General features: G+C 37.8%; 1 pseudogene; it reads left to right on the top strand.

Moving 5' to 3' along the window:
* Positions 1-228: 228 nt before the first annotated feature.
* Positions 229-6,703, top strand: LOC110092224 (annotated as a pseudogene).
* The last annotated feature ends 924 nt before the right edge of the window (positions 6,704-7,627 follow it).

The following is a 7,627-nucleotide window of genomic DNA, read 5'->3' as shown; positions in this document are numbered from 1 at the left end:
TGCACGCAACCGGCGTTACTCACCTTTCAACTTATTAACCCATTCCCGCAATGTGGGCCCAATTACCGCATATCACGTCACCGATCAAGCTATCCATGGGCCCACTTTTCCGCCTCCCACCAATAACGATCGCAGTAGACTGGCTAAGGGTGAAATCGTAATTTCATTGTCAATCCCGTCCGTCCCCGGACCCGGCGCGTAATAATCATCCAAACAATTAGCTGCCTTTTACAAATTCCAATTTCCCACCGCGCATTTTTCTCAAATCTTTTCCGACCCTAGCCATTAAACGAACGGCAGCGATGGGCCGACTGGCCGATCCCCTTAATCGGCGCGGTCTCGGCGCTGACGCCAGCAACCCCAGCGCGGGAACGTCGGCGCACGATTTACCGGCGACCTCCCGTACCCGCACATGCGTTCCCCCACGCGTCTGTCCCCAGCCGGCGCCTCGCCGACCCCTTTACATTTCACATCCCATCCTCCCCTTCCTTTTCCACCCACCGTGAATACCGAAGCCCCGGCCGGCTGAGAGCGAGAGAGAGAGAGAGAAAAAAAGGGGGAATTTTGTGTTAGGATTAGGGTCACTGTTTGTTAGATCGTAGATGGAGGGGAGGGATGTTGCGCCGGCGAGGCCGCCGAACCCTGCGATGCCGTACCGGGAGGACTGCTGGAGCGAGGGGGAGACTTCGATGCTGGTCGATGCTTGGGGAGATCGCTACCTTGAGCTCAACCGCGGGAATCTTCGCCAGAAGCAGTGGCAGGAAGTGGCGGACGCCGTAAACGCGCGTCCCGGTGGCGCGTCCCGGTGGGGGAAGACGGCCTCCGCGAACGGATGTTCAGTGCAAGAATCGGATCGATACGCTGAAGAAAAAGTACAAGATCGAGAAGAACAAGATCTCCGATGGGGCTTTCGCTAGCCAGTGGCCTTTCTACTCCCGCCTCGACATGCTCATAGGTTCTTCTGTGTCAGCCAAAAAGCCTCCTTCGCCCCCGCTTGCCCTGCCCCTGCCCTCGCATCGCAAGGGTCTTCCCCTTCCGCCCGCTGCTGCTGCGGCGGCAGCGGCCGCGGCGGCCATCCGCACCGTGGATCCTTTGCCCAAGGAGAAGCGTGCCCGTACGGCTGCCACCGCATCCCCGGTGGACGACTCTTTCTTCAGGAGGAACTTACCGGCTGCAGCCGCTGCAGCAGCAGCGGCGGCTAATGGGGACTCCAGGTCTTCGTCTAGGTCTTCGCGATCCAGCATGGAGAGGTCTAGATCGAGCAGGGAGAGATCTGCGAAGAGTTGGAGGAAGAGGCGAGAGGGTAGCGATTTTGATGGTATCCGTGAGCTGGCCCGTGCGATCGAGCGGTTTTCTGAGATCTATGAGAAGGTGGAAGGTGATAAGCAACGGCAGATGATCGAACTGGAGAAGCAGAGGATGGAGTTCATCAAGGGGCTCGAGTTCCAACGCATGCAAATGTTTGTGGATACTCAGGTTCAGATGGAGAAAATTAAGCGCACCAGGCGCTCTGATGCTGGTGAGCATCGATCTTCTTCAACCCTTCCTTTCCTTTTGCAGCCCCTCTTGCTCCATATGTAAAAATTGAATCTTTTTTATTATGTTTTCTTGTAAACATTCAATTAATTCTAGATCTAGTTCTAGGTATATCTAAATATATTTTTCCTTCTATGTTTTATATGTTTGGCTCTCTTTCTTTTGCCTTCCATGGTTGAAGATTCTCAAATATTTCGACGAACCTTTCCTTTGTCGATCATAAGGCACTGTGCCTGTAATAGTTGTAAACTATTACCGTAAAGTTGCTTTCTTGAACCTATTTTTGTTGGAGAATGCCTTTTAAGGGTCCACGCCGTCTTTTGCTGTCCCCGGCCCTTGCTAGAATGGTTCTAACCGGAGAATGCAAGCTTTAATTTTGTTATGCCCTTGTCATATTTTATCTTCCTTTTTTGGACTTTAAGGTCAGAATATAAGACCATATAAGCAGGGAGATGGTGCTATGAGTGTTCCCCATTCTCTAATATATCTAGAAGAATTTTGAATGGAGTTGCCGTAGATGCTTCATTGTTATGTAGGTCAATGAGAAATGAGAGTGTTTGAGGTCTATATTTTACCTTTTTCTCTTTTATGTTTTGAGTGTTCTTGATGCTTCAAATTTTTTTTCTTTTTCTTTTTCCCCTCATTAAAGTAGACTCTTAATTGGACACAATGGGAAAAAATGATTCATGTAGATGACCCTGCATAGTGGGATAAAAACTAGTTGTTAAAGTAATATGGATGATGAGCTAAATAGAAATATTGATGTAACTTCAGCTGATCAGAAGGCTTATTTCTTAGAGGTAGGTAATGTGTCTAAAGCAACATTATTTGACACTATGTCTATTCATTTGTTGATTGTTTGGTTTATGGTGCCTAGTTCATAGATTCTTCTAGTAATTTTGAACTTGGTAATGCGAAGATCTTCTCAATGTTTATTAGAATTTTGTATACTAAGTTTCTTGAGATGGACCTTAATTTACCGGTGTTGATTCTATGATTCCATATTTTCGACTCGTTGCTTATTTATGCTCTAGTTCCATAGCTATATTTTTTTTATAAGAGAACTTTTGTCGGTTCTCTTGTAAACTAATAAGCTAGTTAAAAGTTAACGCATTATTAAAGAACTACGGCTCTGAAGATCCTCTATTGTTTTTTTTGTATATGGAAGTTGTATTTGTGATCATATGAGAGTTGTATTTGTGATCATATGAGAGTGTTTGAGGTCTATATTTTACCTTTTTCTTTTTTATATTTTGAGTGTTCTTGATGATTGAACTTTTTTTTTTCTTTTTCCCCCTTTAAAGTTGACTCTTTGTAGGACACAATGTAGAAAAATGATTCATGTAGCCGACTCACGTAATACGATAAAGACTTGTTGTTATTGATGTTCTCTGTAAAGTAATATGGATGATGAGTAAAATAGAAAGATTTATGTAACTTCATTTGATCACAAGGCTTATTAGTTAGAGGTAGGTAATGTATCTAAAGCAACATTATTTGACATTGTGTCTATCCATTTGTTGATTGTTTTGGTTTATGGTGCCTAGTGCATAGATTCCTCTAGTAGTTGTGAACTTGGTAATGCGAATATCTTCTCAATATTTATTAGAATTTTGTATATTGAGTTTCTTGAGATGAACCTTAATTTACCAATATTGATTCTATGATGCCATAATTTCGACTCTTTGCTTATTTATGTTATAGGTCCATAAATAGCTAAATTATTTTTCTACAAGAGAACTTTTGTTGATTCTCTTGTAAAGTAAGAAGCTAATTAAAAGTTAACACATTATTAAAGAACTAGCACTTTGAAGGTTCTCTATTGCTTTTGTGTATATGAAAGTTGTATTTGTGATCATATGCTTTTTATCTTGTATTAACATTGAAAATCAAGGTATATTTTGATGAAATATTTTTATTTAGCAAATTATAACTGATGTTTTCCAAAACATATTGTCCATGACCTGTTGTGGCGGTTATCCTACCTTGTTGGTTACGGCAATGTCGCATCCTGGTAATCTCTCAATAGTGGCGAGGAACATTGTTTAGTAGTGCATTTGCAAGTTAGCATTTCGGATCCAAGCATAGCAAGCTACCTTGGATGGAGAGTTCATCACTCTCCAACATATTTGAGTTTGAAGCTATAAGCAATTAGGTGGCCTCATAAACCATTTATTTAGGCATTGGCACAGTATATTATCCAAGATTACTAGCAACTTGTGATTTATATGAAGTAATGGAGTAATCATGAGATAGAACGGGAGATGATATGAATAAAAATTAAATAAAAAATGAGAAAATGAGTTTCATTGATTTGTGAGTCTTACAGTTTCTCGCCTGAAAGAGGGAAAATTACTTCGTATGAATGGAAGATATTATCATTCATGATCATGACATCTCCATTAAAATTTCTAGTATCTTTTTTAATGAGAAATTAATTCAAAATAAAGCAAAGTACCTGACAAACAAATAAATATAATATACTCTTCTGAACTAGCAAGTTATGGTGCCCTCAACTAATAAAAATATTCATTCCCATGTAAATAGTAGCATTGTTTGTCTTATATAGCATATAATTCTTGAATGTTCAATTCTCCATCCCCCCCCCCTCTCTCCGTCCTTGCCTCCCTCTATCTTTCTTTCTGTATCAATTGCACATAATATCTTAATAGTTTACTTGAACTTGTTGGACGATTCATGCTGTGAAAAATTTGAAGATTTAGGGGTTCATGTAATATCAAGAGATAAGGCATATCTTTATTTATTCTGTTAACATTATAATTTATTTTTTGGGCATCTCATTTCTTGTTAGGAAGTGAATATGTTGTTTTGTTTGTCCGGATAGTTAATTCAACCAAAAGTAATTTGAACTTATTGTTAGGCACGCCTGTTTATTGTATAAATCCATTCTTTACTTTCTCCATTCCCTTCCTTTCCCATATTCTAACTCTTTTAGATGACGTTGTTATTTCTAAATGTTGTAGCTTTATTTTCCTATATTCCCTACCGAATGAAATAACCAGTGGGTTTGTTGTCCTGTTGAGGCCCCTTTTACCCTTTGAAATGCAAAGCTTTGGAATAATCCTCTTATTGACATGTTCGCTTCTGTTTTGATGGTTTTTTAAGTTTTCGTTTAAGGTGGTTTCTATTGAGAGTATGTGTTTTGTAATTTTCCATAAGCACTTTTTCTTTTGGTCCTTCTATTGTTTCTTTGCTTATTGTATTAATTTTTTTTTCTCATCACATCATCTTTGTCTCTTTATGGTGCTGAATTTTGGCTATTAAAAGAAAAGCATAATAACTTGTTGCAGAGATGAGGATGCTTAGGTGAATGAGTGGCTTGACCCTTAGAGATAGGATACGAAATGAGTATATATGTGAAAATGTTGGAGTAGCTCCAGTGGAAGATAAGATTAGAGAGAGTCGCCTTAGATGGTTTGGTCACATTAAACGGAGGCCTTCTGATGACCCGGTTAGGAAAGTTGAGGTATTAGATTTGACTTATGTTAAGAAAGGTATAGGTAGACCTAAAAAGACTTGGTTAGAAAATACTAGAAATGATCTTTCTTTATTAGATTTAAATGAGACTTTGACTTTTAATCGGACACAATGGCGAAAAAGGATTCATGTAGCCGACCCCACGTTGTGTGACAAAGGCTTGATGTTGTTGTTGTTGTATCATCGTTGTCTTGTGTTGGACTTCAAACTCATTGATGACATTTTCTTCAGACTTGTGATTATTAATATTATGCATATCCTTTGTGTTTTCTAAAATTATGCTTAACTCTTATTGTTCAAGCTCAAGGTTAGTGAAATGGGATTAATATGTGATGTAATAGTTATTAATAGGAACAACAAGTGTTATTTAAAAAACAGTGCTTGCGGTTAATGTGGAATCCAATTTAATAGCTATTAATAGGACTGAAAAGTTTAATTTCAAAAAAGTTGTTGGGGTTAATGTGGAATCTAATATCTAACAATCAGTGAAATATTATTTCTGAAAATCTAAGGAGCTATGTGGAATAGTTACTATCAAGAGAGGTGAGTGTAATGAACCATGGTTAGTCATGCCATGCCATAAGAATTTGTATAAATTTTAATAATTTACCTTTTTTGGGGCTTTGCCGACCCCACGTAGTGGGATAAAGGCTTGATGTTGTTGTTGTTGTTGTACCTTTTTTGGGGCTTTGAGGGGTTTTGAATGTTATTGTTTGTGCTTTAGTAGATCAGTTGTTCCTATTATCGTATGTATCTTGAAATTTCCAAATGTGTTAACTTCCAAACTTGTAACACAGATAAATTATTGAATACTTGGTAGCCCAGGTTTTGTACTGATTTGCTTGTTCAGCTCAATAAACTACTTGGTTTTTGTTGGTGAGGCGGGTATGGGGGCCTTATTGCTCACCTTGTTTTGACAATATGGTAAAAACGCAGCTTTCTTTACGGCTTTTTTATTGCTTTTTAAATCAATTTTCTAGTAAAAAATTAATTAAAATTTTTGTACTAGAAAGCTGCTTTAAAAAGCAGTATGAAAATCGTCCCAAATGAAATCTTCATCTTAAACTGCCTAATCAGTCTTATACTAATGTTCTTTAATGTTTTAGGCTGGAATTTACTGGACTAAATTAATTGTTGAAATTTTCTTATGAGTAACAAGGTTTTATTATATAATTTGATACTTCGATTTTTATCTTCTGAATATTCTTGTTAAAGGTTTTAAAAGTATATTCTATAGCTAGTTGATATTGATATGCCCTGTTTCATTAGTGCACATATAACTTGTTTGTTATTAAATTGCATATCTACTTTGTGCAAACTTTCTCATCTTATATATTCTGAATTTTCTGATGTTCCAGATAGTTACTCTTAAGCTATGGCAAAGCTATGAGATGGAAGTGTCAGAAGTGGTCAGTGTTCTCCTCTAATTTTCAACCTTCCGTTCAGTCAACTTCCATTCCAGATCTGCAATTTTGGAGGACATCTGCATTTGGTCAGTAATTAGATCTTAGGTCATGTTTATCTTGTTCAATTCTTCTTTAATTATGAAAGAGAAAACAAAACCTGGTAAACTTGTATAGATCTAGGGTGAACTTCTGATATCTCTATATATTTGTTGCTTTGCTAAGATTATTTACGAGGCATTTAATGGCTGTCAAGCTCTGAAATAGTCATCCTTGAGTTATCTGTGCTGGTTTTTTGAAGCTGATTCAATTAACTTTTTTTTTTGAGCCTCGTGCTATACTGATTAAGGTTTCGTTTGGGATAACTTTTTTATTACTTTTTTTAAAGCAGCTTTCTAATAAAAAGGTTATAGTTCAAGAAATTTTTGTACTAAAATACTGTTTTAAAAAGAAGGAAGAAAGTTATTCCAAACAAAGTCTAAGTTTTCCCTACGGTGAGCTCGGGGTAGGTACCTTAGGAGGCTAGGCTTGATTGAGGTGTCATGGCATCATGTAACCTTTAATTTGCATTCTGCATGGTGCTCACAAAATATGAAAGCAGCATATTATCTTCTCAGGGCTTCTGCCAATTGAGCTATTTGTGTAGTCTTATTTCTGCTGCCATGGGATTGCTCGTCTCTTTATTGTTGCTGTTGGTTGCCAGCTGAACCTTTGAGTTGTTGTTGTAGGTACTGTTGTTGTATACTTTGTATCCATTTCAGACGACATTGTAACTGTTTTCATGATGGAAAAAATGACCAATAAAAATTTGTTCTGTTTGGATGACAGGGTGGTCATTTCCTTAAAAAGAAAAAAAAAGTAAAAAAATTGCTTTTGTGAAAACATGATACAAAATGTGATTTAGAGACTAGTTTTTAGTAGAAGTTAAAAAAAAAAGGCATAAGCTACTTCAGATGAAATGTTAAAGTTCTAAGGCCATGAGGGTTTCAATCCTGTTTAAATGTGTAAGTTTTAAAACTGTTACTTAATGCACTTTCTGAGTTTATTAGGATCTGTTAATGTTCAATTTGTTATTTTTGCTTCCCGGGCTTTTTGTTTCAGTGATTTTGTTGAGCGGTCAATTCTTAAATTTTAGTACTAGAATTACAATGCATGCAGTATAAAGGTTTATGAAGCCGATCCATTGTTGG

Source organism: Dendrobium catenatum, unplaced genomic scaffold, assembly GCF_001605985.2.
Source record: "Dendrobium catenatum unplaced genomic scaffold, ASM160598v2 fragScaff_scaffold_1288, whole genome shotgun sequence".
Classification (NCBI taxonomy): Eukaryota; Viridiplantae; Streptophyta; class Magnoliopsida; order Asparagales; family Orchidaceae; genus Dendrobium; species Dendrobium catenatum.
Note: the sequence above shows the minus strand (reverse complement) of the source record. Positions and strands in the feature narration are given on the sequence as shown.